This window comes from Neomonachus schauinslandi, chromosome 8 (assembly GCF_002201575.2).
Source record: "Neomonachus schauinslandi chromosome 8, ASM220157v2, whole genome shotgun sequence".
NCBI classification, from domain to species: domain Eukaryota; kingdom Metazoa; phylum Chordata; class Mammalia; order Carnivora; family Phocidae; genus Neomonachus; species Neomonachus schauinslandi.
Window position 1 is genome coordinate 144,449,828 of NC_058410.1, and position 21,812 is coordinate 144,471,639.

The 21,812-nt window shown below is 44.1% G+C and overlaps 1 long non-coding RNA gene and 1 other non-coding gene across 2 annotated transcripts in view; one reads left to right on the top strand and one right to left on the bottom strand.

The window, feature by feature from the left end:
* The window catches only part of LOC110586881, a 7,058-nt gene extending 250 nt beyond the window's left edge, over window positions 1–6,808 (top strand). The window contains exons 2-4 of the long non-coding RNA XR_002480736.1: window positions 2,060–2,126; window positions 5,059–5,182; window positions 6,721–6,808. This is a non-coding gene — a long non-coding RNA (uncharacterized LOC110586881). The remainder of the gene's footprint in view (window positions 1–2,059; window positions 2,127–5,058; window positions 5,183–6,720) is intronic.
* A 13,435-nt stretch (window positions 6,809–20,243) lies between these two features.
* On the bottom strand, window positions 20,244–20,326 carry TRNAL-UAA. The gene has a single exon. It is a non-coding gene; the product is annotated as a tRNA-Leu (tRNA).
* Window positions 20,327–21,812: the final 1,486 nt, after the last annotated feature.

The window sequence follows — 21,812 nt, forward strand, 5'->3', positions numbered from 1 at the left end:
TCGGGCTCGGGTGCTGGGGCGGCAGGTGCTGGGGTTTGCTGCTCGGGTTCGGGTGCTGGGCGGCAGGTGCTGGGGTTTACTGCTCAGGCTGACAGCATCTTCTGCAAAACCGTTCTCTGGAAGGCAGAAGCGTTGTGACTGTGTTGAGTGCACATTGATAATTCTGGGCATCAGGTCAGTGTGAGATGTGTAATGTCATGAGGCGGGACGGGGGGACAGGGGGTCATCAGATGATAGCAGTCCATCGACCTCAACAGCCTGCCTCTACCTTGAAGTCATTAGAGATTAAAGTTCTTGAGCAGTGGTAATGTGCAGAGGGTGACAATAACCACCGGGCTCCAGTCAGTTCCCAGAGGTGTGTCTTGCCCTTCCTTCTGGGCAGACACAGTTCTTTGACACTGTGTCTAGTGGAGGCCTTGTGGCTTAACCAGAGCTTAATTCGTGTGTGTGGTTCGTCGCGTGAAATTTACTAGCACCGTGGTACAAGGAATGAGCAGAGGGAAAGAATTCTTTCTTATCCCTTTCTATCTTTGTTTAAGATGAAGAACTCCGTGGTATTTTTCTCTGTTTAAGCAAGTTTTTCTTCAGCAAAAAGAGAGTCCATATAAGCATTTTCTGGTACTGCTAAAAGCTCAGTGATAGAATTTTAATGTCTTTTCTATCAGGGCTTAGGGTGAACATTCAGTGATGCTCTTGCAAGCTCCAGTGATTTGAAAAATCCTTCAGAAGCTCTTTGCTCTGTTGCAATAGTTACGGGAACACACATGGAGGAATTCTATGCCAGCTACTACTAAACGGCTTTGCAAATATTTTGTGGTTAATCCTCACAACCCTGAACGAGAGATGCGTTTACAGTGTGTAAAGCTGGGGCTCAGAGAGTTTAACTTGGTAAATGGTCAAGATCACATAGCTAGTAAGTGGCAGAACCAAGGGTTTGAATTCATGTTTGTATGACATCAGAGCCTGTGTTTTTTACTTTTAAGCCAATGGGGTGCTTCTGCTATAGTCTCTCAATTTTTAAAACGTCTTTATTATACATTTACTTTTTAAAAAACATTATATATTCATGCGGTTCAAAATCAAAATACTAAAGAAGGTACACAGTAAAGTCTCACTCCTGCCCGACCTCCCATCCACCCTGTTCCCTTCCCACCACAGCAAACAGATAACCATTTTTATCAGTGTTCTTAGCTGTCTCTGCAGAGTTCCCTTGTGAAAATAACAAGCAAACACAAATTGTGTTCTTATTTTCACTCTTTCTTTGTTAAGTGGCATACTACACTTATTTTTTCCACTTAACACTGTATCTTAGAGATTTCTGTCTTAGTAATAGCTTGTTTATGTATGAATAAACTATTATGATAATATAATAAATATATATTTTGGTCTTTATCCATGGTTCTTGGCTCATAGGTCCCAAAATCTTTGTAGTTTCCTAAGAGACTAGAGTAAGAGGGGCATCTTTTGCTAAAATATTTGGTGTTTACCCTTTGGTTCCTCAAGTATCTTTAGAGTGATAAATGTGAAAAGAATATTTTCTGTTATTTATTACAAACCCCTTTCAACCACACCTGAGTTTATGTTAATAAAGTGATTTTTTGGGGGTGGGGGTAAGCTCCTAGTAACTTACAATAGGGTTAGGAACCAATTTTGAGTTTAGAGGATTAGAACTTTCAGCTCTACCCCCTCTGACCTCCAGCAAGGGGAGAGGGGCTGGAAGTTGGATTAATCACCAGGGGCCGATGTCTACATGCTGATGCTGTATATTTCTATCCAAATCCCTTTCTCCTTCGGTTTCCTGCACCATAGTAGCTAGAAAGCCAAAACTTCTTCCCTGACTCCCTTATGATTGGAGTGGTTGGCATGGGACCTGGGTCTGACCATTGAGATTCAAGTGAAAATCACTTGTGAGGGGCTTCTAGAAACCTGTTTCTAAAGGGAGTGAGTTCTCTAAAAAAATAAAGTCTTTATAAAAGGTGGAGGGTGACTTGGCTGGCATGCTCCATCAGCTCCTTACCCTGAACTTCTTTGCTCTTCTCTCTTCCCGTCTGGACCGCAGACAAGACTCCCGGAGGAACGGCGGCTGTCAAGCGTCTGTGATGCCGAAAGCCACAGGACAAAGACAGGTAAGCAAGAAGCAGAAGGTGCCCAGGAACGTCATGACATTCTTGGCCAGCGGGGCCAGCCCTGGGTGCTTCACCCCAGAACGTCTTGTTAAATGACGTGCTCACTCCTTTCCGTCGCAGGGAACCCAGTCCTAACTGGTGATACCGGCTCGTGAACATTGGCACCTGCTCTGTGGCAGCACAGCTCTAACCGCTTGAGGTGTTAACTTTTACCGTCCTCATTACACTCCACATAAGGATCTTAGGGGAGGGACCAGAAGTTTTCAGAAGTGTGGTCCCTGAGCCAGCGGCATTAGCATTACTGGAAACTTGCTGGAAGTGCACATTTGGGTGCCTGAGCACATGTGAATCAGAAACTCCTGGAGTAGGGACCCGGCAGTCTGTTTTAAGAACCCCCCAGGTGATTTTGATGTATCTGAAGTTTGACAGGTTAATCTCTGTAGATAGGGTACTATACCCATTTTACAGACAAGTAGACTGAGCTGAATTTAAGTCACTTGCCCAATGTCTAGACTAACTACTGACCCTGTGTCTGTAACAACTACATTACATCCCATGATAAGAATTCCTGCTCTAGAGAAGTGGTCTCCAAAATTTGAAAACCTACCCCTTTGAAAAATAATCTACCCCCTCGTACATTTCTAGATTGGCATATAAAATTTTACATCATAAGTTTAAACAATGGTAAAGAATGTGATTTCCAGTCCATTGTAAATTATGATATTTTAAAATGTGTTCCATCACTCTCCTAAATCTGTCCAGTGGAATCTAAGTACCATAGTGATTATTATTTTAATTATTATTATTTATTATTTTATTATTTATTTAAATGGACTATCATTTGTTTAAAAAATATTATTATTTAAACGGACTGTCATCCATTTAAAAAAATAATTTTCCTCTAACATTTGAAATTTTACATCCTCCTCTTTTGTACCTGAACTTGTATTTTCATTCCCCCACCCCACAAAAATAAATTCTATTGTAACATGGCTATTTTGGTCTACCTTGTCATACTTCTCTGAAATAAAAAAGTATAAACATTGAATTTCATATATCTTTTTAAAATTCCAGTGACCTTAACAGCTTTAAGAGTAAATTTGTTTTCTGTATTATTATTTTTATTAGCATAAAATCAAATTCATTGTGAATGTATTGTATATTTTGATAAGTTAATAGATAAGCTAAAATTGAATTGCAAATGCATCTCTTAATAAGATGGATGTTGCTAAGATTTTCTAATTAATTCATGTATCTATGGATCAATATTCCTTGTTGCAAGAATGAGACAAGTTCATCAGTTTTCAGTTTTCATTATTGAAGATAAGAGAGATTATATCAGTTTATATAAGTAGGTAGGAATTCAAGGATTTTTGAAGTAGGAATGCAATTCTAATTATTCTGACTCCTGTATTACATGCCAAAATCACTTTATGTATTACAAAAATTTGTTAATCTGTTGCTGACGACTGGGTTAGACCCTCTTTTGTTGAAAGTAAATGTACGAGAAACCACCTGAGCTGCAGAAGGCCGCTCTCTTGCTCACTCACATCATTGTTTTAGAGCCCTTGGTCAGATGCTTTGAGGAAGCTTTGCCTCTTGGGGCAACATGAAGGGTATGACTTGGGTTGGTTGAGAGTTACCCCCTCTTTCCTTAGTGGGCGAGGGGTTGTGACAAAAGGGTAGGTGGGAAAGCAGGATGTTTCAGGCGGATCAGTCATGATGAGTCTATGTGGAAGCCCAAGATCCGCAAGTGGATTCCCTGAAAAGTGTGTTCGTGGATTCCCAGGGATTCGCATATCCCAGCTTGAAAACTAAAGGATACTAAGAGATATTTCTTAGAATCATGGTCATCATGTTCTACAAAAGGTAAACAAATAGATTACTTCAGTTTAATTTCTCACTTGGGAAGTAGGTATGTCTGCAGAGAACATGGAGCTAAGCTGCAAGTCACAAATTGTATTCACAGTGTCATTATACACCTCTGAGAGGGGATTATTTGAGTATCTTGGGTCATCTTCAACCTTTTCACATATTTTTAGGTGAATATTCAAATATTCTGAATATGTCCCTAATTCCAGGAGACACCTTGTCCTGGTAGCAGTGGTCACAAATTCTTGAGCTCCAAGAGGTTAACCGTCATGCTACTCTAGGACTTTTGGCCTCTCTGTAACCCACACCAGGGGAAATGAGTTTAGAATCACAGGTATTCAGCCTGTTTTCATTCTTTGCTGGCCCCACATCCTCCTGTAATTTCTCCTGTGTCTGCACTAAGTTGCTTTTCTTCTCTCATCCATAACTACACTGATTTATTTTTCTTTTCTTTTTATTGTGGAAAGAACACTTAACATGAGCTCTACCCTCTTAACCCCCTGCCTTTTTTTTTTTAGATTTTATTTATTTGACAGACAGCGAGAGAGGGAACACAAGCAGGGGGAGTGGGCGAGGGAGAAGCAGGCTTCCCATGGAGCAGGGAGCCCGGCGTGGGGCTCGATCCCAGGACCCCGGGATCATGACCTGAGCCAAAGGCAGACGCTTAACAACTGAGCCACCCAGGCGTCCCTATCTTAACACATTTTTAAATGAACAGTAGATTACCACTGACTGTAGGTACAGCCTTGTACCGCAGATCTCTGGAGCTTACTCATCCTCAACTGAAACTGTGCCAGTTGATGAAGACCTCCGTTCGCCCCGCAGCCCCTGGCAACCCCTGTTCCATTCTCGGCTTCTGTGAATTTGACTATGTGAGATGCCTCAAATAAGTGGAATCATGCAGTATTTGTCCTTCTGTAATGGCTTATCTCACTTAGTATTCTTTCCTCACGGTTCATCCATGTTGTCGAATATTGCTGAATTCTATTCTTTTTTTAAGGCTGAATAACATTGCATTGTATGTATAGACCATGTTTTCTTTATCCTGTTGAACATCTAGGTTGTATTCACATCTTGGCTATCCTGAACATCGTTGCAGTGAACACGGGAGTGCCAAGATGTCTTCCAGATCCTGATTTCATTTCTTTTGGATAAATACCCAGAAGTGGGATGGCTGGAGCACGGTATGTTTTTGATGTTTTGAGGAAACTCCATACTGATTTCATAAGCGCTGCACCATTTCATTCCTACCCACAGGGTGCAAGTGTTCCATTTTCTCCACATCTTTACCAACACTGTTCTTTTGGGGCGGTGGGGGAGGTCCTTGTTTTTTGATAATAGCCCTCCTCACAGGTGTGAGGTGGCATCTCATTGTGGTTTTGATTTGTATTCCTCTGATGATTAATGACACTGACCATCTTTTCATGTGCCTGTGGGGCCATTGATATATATGTTCGTTGGAGAAATGTTCGAGTCTAGCCCAATTTTTTGTTGAACTATCTGTTTTTTGTTTTTGTGTATTGCTATTGAGTTGTAGCCGTTCCTTATATAGATAGAGAATTATCCCTTATCAGACACATAGTTTGCAAATACCTTCTCCCATTCTGTAGGGCACCTCTTCACTCTGTTGATGGTTTCCTTTGCTGTGCAGAAGGTTTTTAACTTGATGTCATCCCATTTGTCAGTTTTGGCTTTTCCTGGCCTGTGCTTTTGGTGTCTTATCCATGAAATCATTGCCGGGACCGGTATCGTGAGTCTTTCCGCCTGTGTTTTCTTGTAGCTTCACAGTTTCAGGTCTTACACAGAAGTCTTTAATATATTGTGTTTTTTATATGTGGTATAGTATAAGGGTCCAGTTTCATTCCATGTTTTCCATCAGTGTGTGTTGAACAGACTATCCTTTCTCCATCTTGGGTTCTTGTTGAAGATCAGTTGAACCTATTCAGGGTTCTTTGTGCTTCTGTGTGAATTATAGAATTTTTTTTCTATTTCTGTAAAAAATGCCTTTGGGATGTTGATAGGGACTGCATCGACTCCGTAGATCTCTTTGGGTGGTGCGGACATTTGAGCAATATTGAGGTTTCCACCCAATGGGAAGTCTATTTGTGACTTCTTTGCTTTATCACTGTTTTGTAGTTTTCAGTGTACAAGTGTTTTATTTCCTTAGTTAAGTTCATTCCTAAGTATTTTGTTCTTTTTTGTAACATTTTGAGTGGGATTGTTTTCCTAATTTCCTTTTTGGATAGTTCATTGTTAGTGTATAGAAGTGCAAGTGATTTTTGTGGGCTGATTTCATATCCTATAATTTTACTGAATTCCTTTATTCTAACAGTTTTTAAAATGGAGTCTTGAAGATTTTTCTCTCTAGAAGATCATGTCAGCTGTAAACAGGGATAGTTTTACTACTTCATTTCTGATTTGGATGCCTGTTCTTTCTCTTTCTTGCCTCATTGCTCTGACTGGGGCTTCTACTACTGCAATGAATAGAAGTGACAAGAGTGGACATCCGTGCCTTGTTCCTGATCTTAAAGGAAAAGCTTTCATTTATTCACATTTGAGAATGATGTTAGCTGTGGGCTCATATTTGATCTTAAATTATGTTTAGGTACATCCTTCTAAACCTAGTTTGTTGAGAGTTTTTATCATAAAAGTTTGTCGAATCTTGTCAGATGTTTTTTCTGCACCTACTAAGATGATCCTGTGATTTTTATACTTTATTCAGTTAATGTGGTGTGTCCCATTAATCGAGTCATCTTTGAGCCGTGTTGATGATGATGAATATCCTGGCAAACCCAGCAAGAGTGTGTCCCAAATCTACCAGTTTTGGTGAGTCGAATTTTATGTTCACCTAGGATGCAGAAGCCTTTTAGTTTTTGATTTTTCAGAAAGGGAGTCTGTCCATGAATGGTAGCTAAATTGGTATGTTTGTGGGAATAAGGTGGTCCACATTTCTTGCTCCAGAAATAGCACTGATCCGTTTTTCTTAGTGCACCTTGACCAATCAACCAGCTCTTGGAGTACAGCCCGAGTGCTCTTGGTGGGCCCTGACCCTGCCGGCACCATAGTTCCAGTGACTGCTTCCTGAGACCATGCTGGAGGTGTAACTAGCTCTGTGGTAAAGGAGCTGTAGCTCTTGATCGTCCCAGTTTTGAATATTCCACTTGTGATTTATGGTTTTCTGGGCACTGGGGCCATCATTCTGTGATGGGTTCATCCAGCAAGTAGCCCAGGTGACTACGTGCCACACTGTTCTAGGCAATGGGGAAACAGGCAAGGTGGGACCTTATGGGCCAGTGGGAGGAAACAAAAAATAGTATCTCTGGTAGGTAAGAGCTATGAAGAAAAATAAAGCTGAGTATGTGGACAGAGAAGGAGTAGTGCTCTCTCGTGGGGTGGAGCGCAAAGGTGGCCCTTGAGCAGAGCAGTGAGTATTCATTGTAAACTACACTTGCACAGAACTGCAAACATGGTAGCATGGACACCTAAGAGATCCCATCTGTTCCTCGGCCTCGTAGTCTTTGGAGGCCTGAATCTCATGTGCCTAGTGGGGAGAGAGAAGCTGGCAGAGGGAATGGCCCACGATGCTCTCCTCCTGCCACAGCTCAGGGCTCCGGAAGTCTCCCCCACACCCTCATTCATTCCACCTCCCCTGTACCCCCAGCCCAGAACCTGTCAGCTGCTGGCTGCTCACTTGTGAGCCTGACCTCTCTTTTCGTCACCTTGGTACTTTGTTCCCGAGCATAGGGTTTCTTCCTTCTTCTAGAGCAGAAAACAGGGACACACACAAAGGATGGCTTTGTGTCGAGTGCCAGAGAGAGCTGAGAACGCTTGTGTGCTCGCAAAGGCAGATTAAATCATAATCTTGGGTCTGTAAGGATTTTCCCACTTTTATGATGTCACTAAGTGGGCCCACCAGTGAGCAGGCAGGATACATTGCCTGTATTCTCAGTCTCTCCGACTATTCCTTTCATATTCGTACTCTAACGGAAATCTGGTTCTCTTCTATTGATCCTGCCTGCCTTGCAGCCCTTCTGAGCGGTAGCGGCTGTTTCTTCCCCACCCTTTGTTACCACTGGGCCTGGAGATGGGTAGGTCTCCCTCTTGCTCCTCATTGCCCCTTCCAGACTGTTTTGTCCTCCCTTCTCCTAAAAACACTTTTCTCCTAGACTTGACCACTCTTCCTTCGTTTTGCTGTCATCTACACACTGTTGGAATAATTCCTGTCATTCCTTGATCATTTAAGTCCTTAGAGCACTGTCACTCGCTGATACTACTCCTATCATAATTCTTGGTGGTGATAGAATCCAGGAAGGCGATTTTTCCAGTGCTCTTGGCCTCCCAGTTCCCTGATCCCTCATCCAGGCATCTTTTTTCCACTCTCCTTTCAACCCCCTCATGTGGCCCAAACTCAGACCGGTGTTTTTCACCTTTTACATCAGCTCACAGTCATAAATAGACATTCCATGTGTGAATATTTTTAACTGGAAGTTTCGCAATCCACTACTTCCTTTGCTACTATAAGTAAAAAGGATAAAGTTAGTACCAAATACATGTCCGTTGTCCTACAGCCTTGCCCATCCCCCTCTCACACTCTCACTTCCCTCCTTACCCAAACTAGATTCCATGGCCCACCACTGCGGCCACTCTCTTGCCCACACCCTCAACCCACTTGCTTTTTCAATACTTGTACAAAATGCTTATCCTTCTAAAAATCTGCATTTCTATTTATTCGTTGCCTAAACCCATACAGGTGAATGAAACTGGAAAAGAAAGCAGACCGACTAGTCCAGCTGTAAATTCATGACCATACAGCTCGAGTGAGCCCTTTGTGCTGCCACGTGATCCCACACCATTCCCCAGCCCACTCTTCTAGGTAACTTTGCACCTCTCCGCAGATCTCCAGTGCCTCCTACCCTGTGCTCACCTCAGCTGTGAATTTGCCTTCTGTTCCTCTGAGAAGATAGAAGCAATCAGAAGACATTTCCCACACATTCTCATTACCCCAGCTAGCAACTTGCTGGTGTGTAGTCTGCCGGTCTTCCTAACGACTGTGCATAATTTGCTCAGTCTTTCTTCTGTGGCCAGCCCCAGAAATACTGACCTCTCCCTCAAGCTGCCAGTATCTGCCTCCTGCATGTTAAAAACAAAAGACCTTTTGGTCCCACATTTTCCTCTGGCTGCAGCCTCTTTGCTTTTTCGGCAAGCTCTTTAAAGAGTTGTCTATTGTTATCATACCCACCTCCCCCCTGTGTGTTCTTCCCTGGGACCTCCTCTTCTGTCAGTCTTTTTAATAGGCTCTACTTCTCATTCTACACAAAGAGCTTTTGTCAAGGTCACAGTGGCCTTCTCACGGATGAACTGGTGATCGTTCCTCACCTGACTTGGCTTCTGGATGACATTTGACACAGAGAAACATTTTCTTCTCTTGGCTTCTGGGATTTCTTCTTCTTTTTTTTAAGATTTTATTTATTTGTGAGAGAGAGAATGAGAGACAGCATGAGAGGGAGGAGGGTCAGAGGGAGAAGCAGACTCCCTGCTCAGCAGGGAGCCCGATGCGGGACTCGATCCCGGGACTCGAGGATCATGACCTGAGCCGAAGGCAGTCGCTTAACCAACTGAGCCACCCAGGCGCCCGGTTTCTGGGACTTCTTCCCAGTCCTCTTTGTTGGGCACTTCTTGTCTCTGGGTCTCTAAATCCTGAAAAGCCTGAGAGCTGAGTCCTAGGACCACTTCTGTCCTTGGGCCACACTGAAGCCTTTCCTCTCACTGGTTTTAATTCCCATGTATTGTGGATGTTTCTCAAGTTTAAATCCCGGTGTCTCTAGCCTGGACCTCCTTCCTAATCCCCATGCTGGTATATACAATCACCTAACATCATCTTTGGAGATCTAAAAGCCATATCAAATGTAACATGTCTAAAATCAAACTGCTTCTCACTCCCTGGTGCCTCCAACTTGGTCTTACCCATATCATTAAAGAGCAACTCAGACTTTACAGATCTCAATCCAAAACCTTGAGGCCATTCCTGACTCCTCTTTCTCTCATATCACATGTCTCGGCTCATCACTACCTGCAAAGAAAGCCCAGTGTGAGACTTCTAATGCCCTCCTCAACCAAGAACATGCTGCAGGCCACCCTCTCATCTCATGGGGCATCACTGCTCCAGTAACTCCTGAGTTCCTTGCTTAAACCTGTGCCCTGTAGACTAATCATAATATAGCAACTGAGCCAATCCATAGAAATGTGAGTCCGATCTTATTCCTCTGCTCCAATGGCTTCTCAGAATAAACACCAAATTCTTTAATGTTACCTGATGGATCTTACACAATCTGGCCTCCATCTCCTCTCTGACCTCTAGCACTCTCCCCTCTCACCTCACTCCAGCCACCATGCTGGCCTCCTCGCTTGAGCAATACATGATTGACTATGAAATGGGGCAGTCAGTCATTGTCCTGTGTAACCCCACAGGGTGAACACGGTTTGGACAATGTGGTTGGGTAAGCTTCCAACCCAATCTTGGGCCTCGAAGGATAGATTTATACTGGCTGATGAGAAGAGGGAAGCAGGAGGACCTAGTAGATGGGATTCAGCAAAGGCGAAGGGTTATACAATCTAGGGATATCTCCGTATGGTAATCATATTTGTTTGCAAACCAGTATCAGGCACCTGGAACGGTATAGGGACCACAGTAGGTGGTTGAGACATTTATTTACTGAATGAATGAGGGATATTTGGATGGTAATTAGTGGGCAATAGGACCGAAGGTTTAAATGGAGCCCATTCGAGGAACACTTACCTATATAGGATTTGGGAAACAATGTAGCGAATGTTTTTTGGCAGAGGGGTTGAATTTTTGGAGGGAATAGACAAACAAAGCTGGAAAATAGGTTGAAGTGAGATTAAGGAAGGGCTTGGATGTCACTTGAAGGATTACATTAGGTGTGCTCGGGGAGATGTTAGGGGGCTTCCAAGCAGGGGGAAAACCTGATAAAGTTATTGGGGGAGGGGCTGCCAGTCTGGAGTCTGGAATGGTGGTGATAATGGCTGGAGCCTGGGAGAGACATGAGGAGGCAATGTTCTAGAACTTCAGGCGTGACACACTGTGGGCCTACAGTACTTGTTAAATAAGCAGTTAAACTGTAGAGGGGATATTGAGGCTAGAATGGAAGATTTAAGAAAGTGTTAGGAATGAGGGATCATTAGGAATTGTTTTTGAAGGATGAGGTGTGAAATTGGAGGGTCTGGGGAAACGCCTCCCACTTCTTCCCTTTCTTAGGTGATGTCTTTCCATTGGTGCTTGAGGATGAAGAACCTGAACAGAGATGTGATCTTCATTTGTCATTTCCTGGACACTACCCTCATGTGGTGGTCTTTCCTTGTCTCCTCCTGGGTGGAAATAGAACTGCCTGGAGATCCCAGTGTCCTCGTCAGTGTGCCCTTCGAAGACTGCAGTAGTCAAATGTGCTGGGTGCCCAAACACAAGCCAAGTGAGTCCTGGTGTAACCTGCAGCCTTGGGTACCTGCCTCCTGCCCACCTCGCCGTCCCAGCCACTCCTTCCTGCTGGTGCTCCCAGGACCTCCTGCGCTCCCTGTATACCTGGGCACGTGGAAAACCGGGGAGTGACCCCTAAAAAAGGGTGAACTTCTCAGACTCTCTCGTCATCCTTCCCTGATCCTAGCCTACTTCATACTGGGTGGAGTTTTCATGATCAGCGCCCTTCTCCTTTCACTCTGCTTCAACTTTTTGTTGCTGACCTTCCCTCAGTTATTCCCTGAGACCCAGAAACAGTATGTTTCCTGTGCTTTTATCTTCATCGTCACAGGTAAGGAGAGGCAGGAGTGAACTTGGAAGGTCTTGGCTTTGGGTTGGGGTGGGATTTTCGCTTGATGAGCTTTTTAAACACTGTTCAGGAGAGTGCAGGGGAAAAGAAAAGTCTAGGGGAAACACATGGTCTCAAAGGAGGCAGAAGGAAAGTGAGGGGCAGTGACAATGACGTGATTCTGGTTTTCATTGATCATGACCCTACAGTGAAACCTTGGAGGACTGGTGGAGGCTAATCAGGAGATCTGTCTCTCCCCTTTCTTGGGTCCACAGGTACTTTTGTGTTCCTCTCATTATTTCTGCACTACATACAAATTTTGGAAATATCTCAGGGATGTGATCCACCAAAAGTCACCTATAAGTTTCCTTACTTCATGAATGTGTCCAGCTCTGCCCTGTTTCTACTGTCTGGTGAGTGATCACTGGATTCTGACGGAGGAAGGTGAGTTAACCTCCCAGGAAGTAGATAAAGCTCATTTCTTTGATCTCCCTTTTCTTTTGTCTTCAGGTCTCAAACATGTGGAAGTTACATCCACAGCCAATTATCTAACTTTCTCTTTTTCCTCTTTGGTTTCTGGGCATTGATGTCCCTTATGATGCTTGTCCACAATCTCTTCCTATTGTCCAGTGATCTATATTAAAAACTCTCTTCCTTCTTGATTTCTTCCTACAATTCAGTTTTGCAATATAAACCCCAAAATTGTGATTGAGAAGCGATCTCTCTGTGCCAAACATACCTTGAACAAGGGGTAGAATGCAGAATATGGGAAAGAATTATTTCCTTTTTTTTTGACAACGGGAAATAGAAGACAACATGTAGGACCAGTTACATAATTTGTGAGGCCCAGTGTGAAATGAAGATGTGGCGTCTCTTGTTCAAAAATTATTAACAATTTCAAGACACTGACAGCAAAGCATTAAAGCGAGTCTGAGGCTCTTCCGAATGCAGGGCCCTGGGTCTTTGCCCAAGTCATGTGTCTGGGAAGTCAGCTGGGACGATGTGTTACGGGGTGATAACAAAAACGTGTGTGGCTAACCCGCACTTTGGTCTCGGGGCCTGTTACGCTCTTTGAAAATTAGAGATGGTCCTCGCCAGATTCATCAGTATAGTTATTTTCTTAGGGGCCCTCTGCCTTCACAATTCCCAGCGTGTGGGAGCTGTTGGAGTTTTAAAATCTTGAACACACCACATGGATACCCCCATCTCATGGGAAGACACAAAGCTGAGCCTAAAACCAAGCAGAAGGCGTGAGCATAATGCAGAGGACTCTCCACCCGTAATTGGGGATTTCTCAGCCATTTGTCCCAAAGATTCTGGAAAGAACTGACTTCTTCCCCTTGTTCTGGTCACTTATCTTTCCGGAGCCCCGGACCACAGGTTTGTTTCATGGCAGAGGAAGGGAAGGGGGTAGAATTGTGTGTGCGGGAGAAGCAGATAGGCGATCTTGCGTTTCGGCTCCTGGATCACGTAGGTGCCTGTTTGCCATTATCTGCAACTCTGCACTTGCTGGGGGGCCTGTTTTACGGGGGTATTTCCTTGTCCTTAAAGGCCTTTCCCCATCTGTGAAGTTGAAGTGTCAATAAAAACCCTCTTCCCTCTGGAAGTGTTGTGACTGGTCTTTTTTTCCCGTGGTGGTATTTCAGCAACTGTTGCTGGCGGGCACAGTTCCTGTGTTTGGGGGAGAGGCCTTCCTCATGCCTGGGGTCACAGAAGGGCGGTAACCATGTGTCGCTACCACGTACAAAACCATAGCTATGCCGAGGTGCAGCCCCGGGGTCCTAGAGACCAAAGAGGCTGCAAGCTGTCTGTCCCACTGGGCATGTCCCGCACAGGTGTTTGGCCGGTAAAGGTGTTGATGAGGTGATACAGTTTTTAGAGAAGTGAGAAATGAGTTCTAGACTATTTTAAAAGCTACAGAAATTAATCTGGAACATTTTCATTAAGGACAGCTCATAAAGGAAGAGAATGCTTCTCTTTTAAGGGGCAAAGGAACTAATCTTTCCTGAGCACTTACTACTTACCAGGCACTGCAGTACACACTGTGTGTGTGTGTGTGTGTGTGCACTCACAGTCCAGTGCAGTAGGGGCTATTATCTCTGTCTTCATAACGAACGCACTGCGGCTCAGGGAGAGTAGGTGTCAAAGCCAGAATTGGGAGACAAGATTGTTGGGCTGCAGTGTCCATGTGTCCATGTGCCCATGAACTTTTCCCTTCTGAAGCTCTCAGGTAAGGGGTAGACTTACCTAGATCTGGGCAATCTGCTCCAAAGTCCTTGTTCTGAACTATTATACTCCACAGCCTTTGAAAAGCAAACTTATCTTTTTACCAGAGAGTGACTATCTTTGTAGAAATCCTCCTATCTAGATAACTAAATTCACAGAATCCCGACGATAAACCAGAATGTTAATTATTCTAAGTTTCTGTCGTTTTGACTTTCCTCATCACTAATACCAAATATGGACTGTAGGTCAGCTGATTCCTAGCCTGTGTAAGGGACCCTGAGTGTCAACCCTATGCTGTCAGGGCAAGTTTTATTTTACGTATTCCATCTTTTCTCCATCGTGCTGGGTATATCTTCAGTGTAAAGAGCCAAAGGGTTGAAATCTTGCCATTTGCAATGACGTGGTTGGAACTAGAGGGTATTGTGCTGACGGAAATAAGTCAATCAGAGAAAGACAAATACCACATGATTTCACTCATATGTGGAATTTAAGAAACAAAACAGAGGATCATAGGGGAAAGGAGGGGAAAATAAAATAAGACAAAATCAGGGAGACAAACCACAAGAGACTCTTAATCATAGGAAACAAACTGACAGTTGCTGGAGGGGAGAGGGGCGGGGGGATGGGGTAACTGGGTGATGTAATGGGCACTGGGTGTTATATGAGACTGATGAATCACTGACCTCTACCTCTGAAACTAATAAAGATCCAAAGGATTGGCTTTTTTTCACTATTTCTGAATTTGCTTTTCTCCTCTTTTTAATTATACAAGTATTATAAAGGGTTGTCAAAACATAAAAATATGGCTAAGGAAAAATATATATACCCCACATTCCAAAGTAAACACTGTTAAGCACATTTTATTGTATATATATTTCTGGACATTTATATACATATGCTATGTGTATACATTTTTTAAAAGGATTATCATCCTGGGAAAACTTTGTACCCCATTTTTAAAAAATTCTTTGTCTTAAACATTTTTACTAAAAGATAACTATTACAGTCTGAAGAGTGAAGGCCAATAAATATTTGTTGGGTGAATATATAATTTCTCTTGATCACCAGCTCCTTCCAAACCCCTAATTCAAGTATCTCTGGACACTGTATTGCTTCAGGCAAAAAGTATTTTGTTCCTCATTAGAGCAAAAAATAGTAATAATAATAAGGATGTCATTTTCTCCTTCTCCCTCTAGTTCCAATAAACCTGCACTTTGTTCTCATTCCCTCCTTTAGAGGGGCAGTGGGAAAGAAAGTTTCAGATTCAGCTCCTTCCTGGTTGGATAAACTCATTTGAAAATAAACCACACTTGTTCAGTGTGCAAAGTTGGAGATGCTATTTGTAAGCCAAGTACTGATAAAATAGAGCTCTCCAAAATCTATTAAATGAAAAACAGCTGCAGAACGACGGGTAAATATTTTATCTTTTATGTAAAAAGATAGGTAAATGAAGGCTATGTTCATATTTGCAAATATCATTAAAAAAAGTCAGGATGCTGGGACGCCTGGGTGCCTCAGTCAGTTAAGTGTCTGCCTTCAGCTCAGGTCGTGATCCCAGAGTCCTGGGATGGAGTCCCGCATCGGGCTCCTTGCTCAGCAGGAGCCTGCTTCTCCCTCTGCCTGCCACTCCCCTTGCTTGTGCTCTCCTCATTCTCTCTGACAAATAAATTAAAAAAAAAAAAAAAAAAAAGTCAGGACGCTCATTAGAAGCTAAGGTGAAGGTGCTGGTGAGAACCGGAGCGACGGGGGGAAGGAGGGCCACAGACTTTTCAGTTTGCCTTCTAATACTTTCTCATTTTTGAGCTGTGTGAATATACTACTCATGCAAAAAATATATTGCATTGTTTCTTACTGTGCTAAGAGTGTTGAAAAGTGTTCTTATTTTTTAATCATGTTTTCTCTTACACATGTGATCGTTAATTTTATGTATCACCTTGGCCATGGGGTTCCCAGATGTTTGGTCAAACATGATTCTGGATGTTTCTGTGGGGGTGATTTGGGGTGAGTTTAACATGTAAATCAGTAGGCGGAGGAAACCACCTTGCCCTGTCCAGTGTGGGTAGGCTTCATCCAATCAGTTGAAGGCTGGCCCTCCCCTGAGGAAGAGGGAACTCCCCCCATGTGACCGCCTTGAGCTGGGACATCAGTTTATTCCTGCCTGCAGACTCAGCCTGAAACAATGGTGCTTCCTGAGTCTCAAGCCTGCTGGTCTTTGGGCTAGAAGTACACCGTTGGCTCTCCTGGGTCTCCCAGCTGCTGACTGCAGATCTGAAGACTTACCAGCCTCCATAATCACAGGAGCCAACATGTATATTCCATCCTGTTTGTTCTGTTTCTCTGGGGAAGGCTGACTGATAGAACCAGTAAAGACACGACTGTCCAGAGTGAGGTGGTAGGAGTGTGGCGGGCTTTACATTTTCTGTACAAAGACAAAACCAATCCAGATCGCCTCATTTTTCCTCCTCGAATCAATTTCCTGTTGAAAATAAAAGCTACCGGGGCGCCTGGGTGGCTCAGTCGGCTAAGCAGCTGCCTTCGGCTCAGGTCATGATCCCAGGATCCTGGGATCGAGCCCCGCATCGGGCTCCCCGCTCAGCGGGAAGCCTGCTTCTCCCTCTCCCTCTGCCTGCCACTCTGCCTACTTGTGCTCTCTATCTCTCTGTCAAATAAATAAATAAAATCTTAAAAAAAAAAAAAAGAAAAAAGAAAAGCTACCTGTCAGTCTCTTCCTCTATCCAGAGAGCCTGGGTGGGAGGGGAGAAGCTTGGTTTTATTTTCCCTCAGTGTTGTGTTCCCAATATCAAGATGCATGTTGCAAAAAAAAAAAGTTTAAGGGATGAATTGGTAGCTATTGTTAATTATGTATTAGATGAAAAATTAATATCTGTAAAGGATTTTACAGGGCTTCTACACCATGGGGAGGCATCTTGGGAGCCACCAGAGAGTTCTGCCTACCTCAAGAAACAACAACAGAGGTTGGAGTTGCGTGGGAATTGCCAGCATCACTGACGGTTGGAGGAATTTAATAAAATCAAGCACCCGAGACAACAGGTTCAGATCTTTCTGGTGGCAGAGATAGGTGTGGGATGGTAGTTTTAGATCAGTTGACTCTCTGGTGAGGAAATGTGACATAAGATAACTTCTATAGGGATGGAAGCTGGATCTGGTGCCATTTGGCATGACAGTCTGAACAACATTACTCACTGACCACTAAGAGACTGCTGTGTTTTCTCTTCCGCAAGTTTCAATCTGGTAAAATCTTTGCCACCTGGAGTCTCATTTCAGAAAAAAATAAACCCTCCACTTCCACTCATCCTTTCTCTCCTTAATCCACAGGAAAGAAAAAAGATGGCAAAACCCACCTTTGGTAGGGATGAGTCTTGCCTCTCCGTGGAAACTGAGTCTCTCTCAAACCAACTTACTTCTGACTGTGAAGACACAGATGAACTTCTTGGGAGGAACTCCCTTCCTTCTGCCCAGGAAGGCCAGGAGCAAACATGAATCTTAAGGCTCAGACTTGAAATTCAAGGCAGCTCATGAAAATGATCCACTGAGCTGCCCCTAGGATCAGAGAACTTTCAAATGTGTAATCCCAGTGTTTGATCTCAAAACATAGATGCAATTTAACTATCAGGACAAATTTTATCTAATTTTTAATCTGATTTTGGGGTTTCTGTTAAGGCCTGCTATAAAAGAAATGTGGGAGTTTCTTCTAAGGGGCAAGGGGACTAACCTATATGGTGACAAAGAGACTTCTTAATTCACCAGGCACGTAATCCTTACAACTGCCTTTCATGAGGTAAGGATTATTACCTCCATTTAACAAAGAAAGATATCAAGGCTCAGAGAGTCAGTGGGAAAGCCAGAATTAGAACATTTGTTGTCGAGTTCCAAAGTTCATGGTCTTTCAAATCATCCCGTCCTATACATTTTAGAACAGAATTTAGTAGTCTGGCTTTTCAGTCAATGGGGAGAATATGGATATTCAATAATATGGTGTTGGCATGCAGAAGAATGAAACTGGACCACTTTCTAACACCATACATAAAAATAAACTCAAAAAGGATGAAAGACCTAAATGTGAGACAGGAATCCATCAAAATCCTAGAGGAGAACACAGGCAGCAACCTCTCTGACCTCGGCTGCAACAACTTCTTGCTAGACACTTCTCCAAAGGCAAGGGAAACAAAGGCAAAAATGAGCTATTGGACCTTCATCAAGATAAAAAGCTTCTGCACAGCAAAGGAAACAGTCAACAAAACTAAAAGGTAACCTTTGGAATAGGAGAAGATATTTGCAAATGACATATCAGATAAAGGGCTAGCATCGAAAATCTATAAAAAACTTATCAAACTCAACATCCAAAAAACAAAAAGTCCAGTTAAGAAATGGGCAGAGACATGAACAGACATTTCTGCAAAGAAGACATCCAAATGGCCAACAGACACATGAAAAAGTGTTCAATATCACTAGCCCTCAGGGAAATACAAATCAAAACCTCAATGAGATACCACCTCACACCAGTCAGAATGGCTAAAATTAACTCAGGAAACATGTTGGCGAGGATTTGGGAGAAAGGGGAACCCTCTTGTGCTGTTGGTGGGAATGCAAGCTGGTGCAGCCACTCTGGGAACTGTATGGAGGTTCCTCAAAAAGCTAAAAATAGAACTACCCTACCACCCATCAATTGCACTACTAGGTATTTATCCAAAGGAGACAAATGTAGTGATCCGAAGGGACACCTGCACCCCAGTGTTTATAGAAGCAATGTCCGCAATAGCCAAACTATGGAAAGAGCCCAGATGTCCATCGACTGATGAATGGATAAAGAAGATGTGGTCCATATATACAATGGAATATTAGCCATCAAAAAGAATGAACTCTTGCCATTTGCAATGACATGGTTGGAACTGGAGGGTATAATGCTAAGCAAAATCAGTCAGTCAGAAAGGCAAATACCATATGATTTCACTCATGTGGAATTTAAGAAACAAAGTAGATGAACATAAGGGAAGGGAGGGAAAACTAAGACAAAATCAGAGAGGGAGACAAACCATAAGAGACACTGAACTCTAGGAAACAAACTGAGGGTTGCTGGCAGTAACTGGGTGATGGGTATTAAGGAGGACTCGTGATGTAACGAGGACTGGGTGTTCTATGCAACTGATGAGTCACTGACCTCTACCTCTGAAACTAATAATACTGTGTATGTTAATTAAATTGAATTTAAATGAAAAAAATATGGTGTTGGCATTACTGGCAGTTCTCTGGAAATAAGGTAGAGTTAGATCTATATTTCACATATTAAAACAGGAAAAATTGGATAAATCAAAGATCGAAATACAAAAAAGAAATCATGAACATTCTAGAAGAAAGCATGGCAGTCCTCTGTCACTCTTCTTGATCTCCTAGTGGGGAAAGGCACACCTAAGTCAGACGTTGAACCAGAAGACTCATCACTTCGGCCACCGACCCAAATCACTGCAAAATTCTAAGGCAAATAACAAACTGGATTATCGGTGACATATCAGAATAGGCTTAATTGATTCATATTTAAAGAGCGCCTATAAATCATAAGAAAAGACCTAACAACCAATAGAAAAATGAGTACACAGGAAAGGAAGTACAGATGGCTCATAAATTTAAAAAATGCTCAACAACACTAACCCGAGAAAGGCACAATCAAACTCCACTGAGGGGCCATTTTTAGATTTCAAAGCACTCATGTTCTGCTGGTGAGGGTTCACTTCTGCTTTCCGGGCGAGCTGGAGGGGCAGCCCCAGCCGAGCTCTGACGACCACCTTTAGAAACAGTAAGAATCCCCTGGCAGGTGGTTCTCGCTTCGCAGGGGCCACAGAGAACGAGGGCTTCCTCTCTGTGGCTTCAAGGGCGAAGCCTCCAAGTTTCCATCCCCCTTGCAACTGAAGGGCCTGGAGTTAAAATCTCATTAGGGAGACTGTGGACGTGGTGAGTTTTCCTTATGCTGGCAATTTGATGGGGTCGGGGCAGAAAACAGCTCTCGCAGGTACTCCTGCCTAGTCCTCCTACTGCTCGAAGGCAGAGCAGGGAAACATTTTCTCACGATACTTTCCAATGTTTTCGCGGAGGGATGGAAAAGCAGAGCCGGGATCCGACCCATGCGCACGTTGCCAAGGGCCAGCGGGCTCCCGGCAAGGGCCGCAGAGACGAAAACTCGCTCTACCGGGAGTGGGGTTCGAACCCACGCGGGCGCACGCCCATTGGATCTTAAGTCCAACGCCTTAACCACTCGGCCATCCCGGTGGCTGGGCTCTTGCCCTCGGCAATTAGATTTTTATTCTATCCAATGTATTGGCGCTGCGCGTGAAGGAAATACCGAATTATTTCTGTTTCTGGGGAACTGCACGAGGAGGGCTGTGATAGAGAAAACACAGCACGCTTCTTGTGCTCTCGGAAAGCGCCCCCTTTCCCCCGAGCTCCCCGCGCTAGATCAGCGCCTGTGTTTCAGAGAAATCGCTCTTCTTCTTTGATACGAAAAGGAAGACGCGTGGGCAGGGACAGAGAGTAAGAGAAAGGCGGGCCCGCGCGCACCTGCTTCCTCTGCCCGCGGCCGACGCCGCCCCGATTCTGCCGGAAGACAGCAGGGTTTTCCTGCTCTCGTCCACCGCCCTGCGGAGCCCCCGGGCCGGAGGCTGCAGGGCTGCGCCCCGAGGGACGGGGGTGAAAACGAGCAAGCCCTGGGGGGGCGGGGAGTGGAAATCCCTAGGGGACACAGTTGGAATTCGTGGCTTTGATTTTAATGACAGGACGCTTTCCCCGACACCCGGTATCCACAAAGGAGCGCACCGAGCTCAGTGTGGGCTGCAAAGACAGTAGGACCCCCCCGAACTCCGATATAGGGTGGACCGCAAGAATCCAGCCAGCACACTCCGCTAACACGTCAACCGTGTGTGACTGCACCCAGTCAAGGGCGCTAAGAGTGGTCGTGGGGAATTTAAGAATCCGTGAAAGAAGCCCCCAGATGGGACATCTGGGGTCTCTGGAGGACACGGAGCTGAAATGAAATCCTGTAGCACAGGCTGGAATATAATTAATTAATTTACATAACAATACCGAGCACCTCGTGTGTGACAGGGGCGCAGGGCGCCTCAGGCAGCCGAGGGAAGGCACCGCAGGATGAGGGGGTTATGTCGGGGGTACAAGACAAGCAGAGGGTCCGAAGATGACTCTTCCCAGAATCTCAGTTGATGAAGAAGCCCAACCCTCATTTTGAATGTTCAGACCGACTGGGTCCCCATCCAGATCTTTCTCTTTGCCTGATAAATTCAGGTACAAGGAATGGCCCCCATAGGTGCGGTGATTGTCCCGCTCTGGGTTCTGTCTCTGGCCAGATCAAGGTTCAACTCCTAGAAAGGAGACGTTGCCTAAGAGAGTCCTGCACCGCCCAAGCCCTGAAGGAAACCCAGATCTCTCAGTGCTGGGGTGAGAACTGGGCTGGGGATGGGGTTGCGCATGACTGCAGGGTTCCAGAAGAAACAAATCAGAGATAGAGTCCATCAGGTATAGACAGATACAAAAGTTTCCAAAATATTCCATTACTGTTGTTCTTCACATGGGCTACACAGTAGAACCAGCTATTAAGTTTAGTTCTTAAGTGTGACAGTAAAGAATAAAGCTACCAGAAGTATATGAAGGAGAATATCCTCATGTGCCAGTGAGCAGAGAACTTTTAAAACCTTCAAAAGCACAAACAACAAAGAAATACAAGTCTAGTATTTGCTGCCATTAA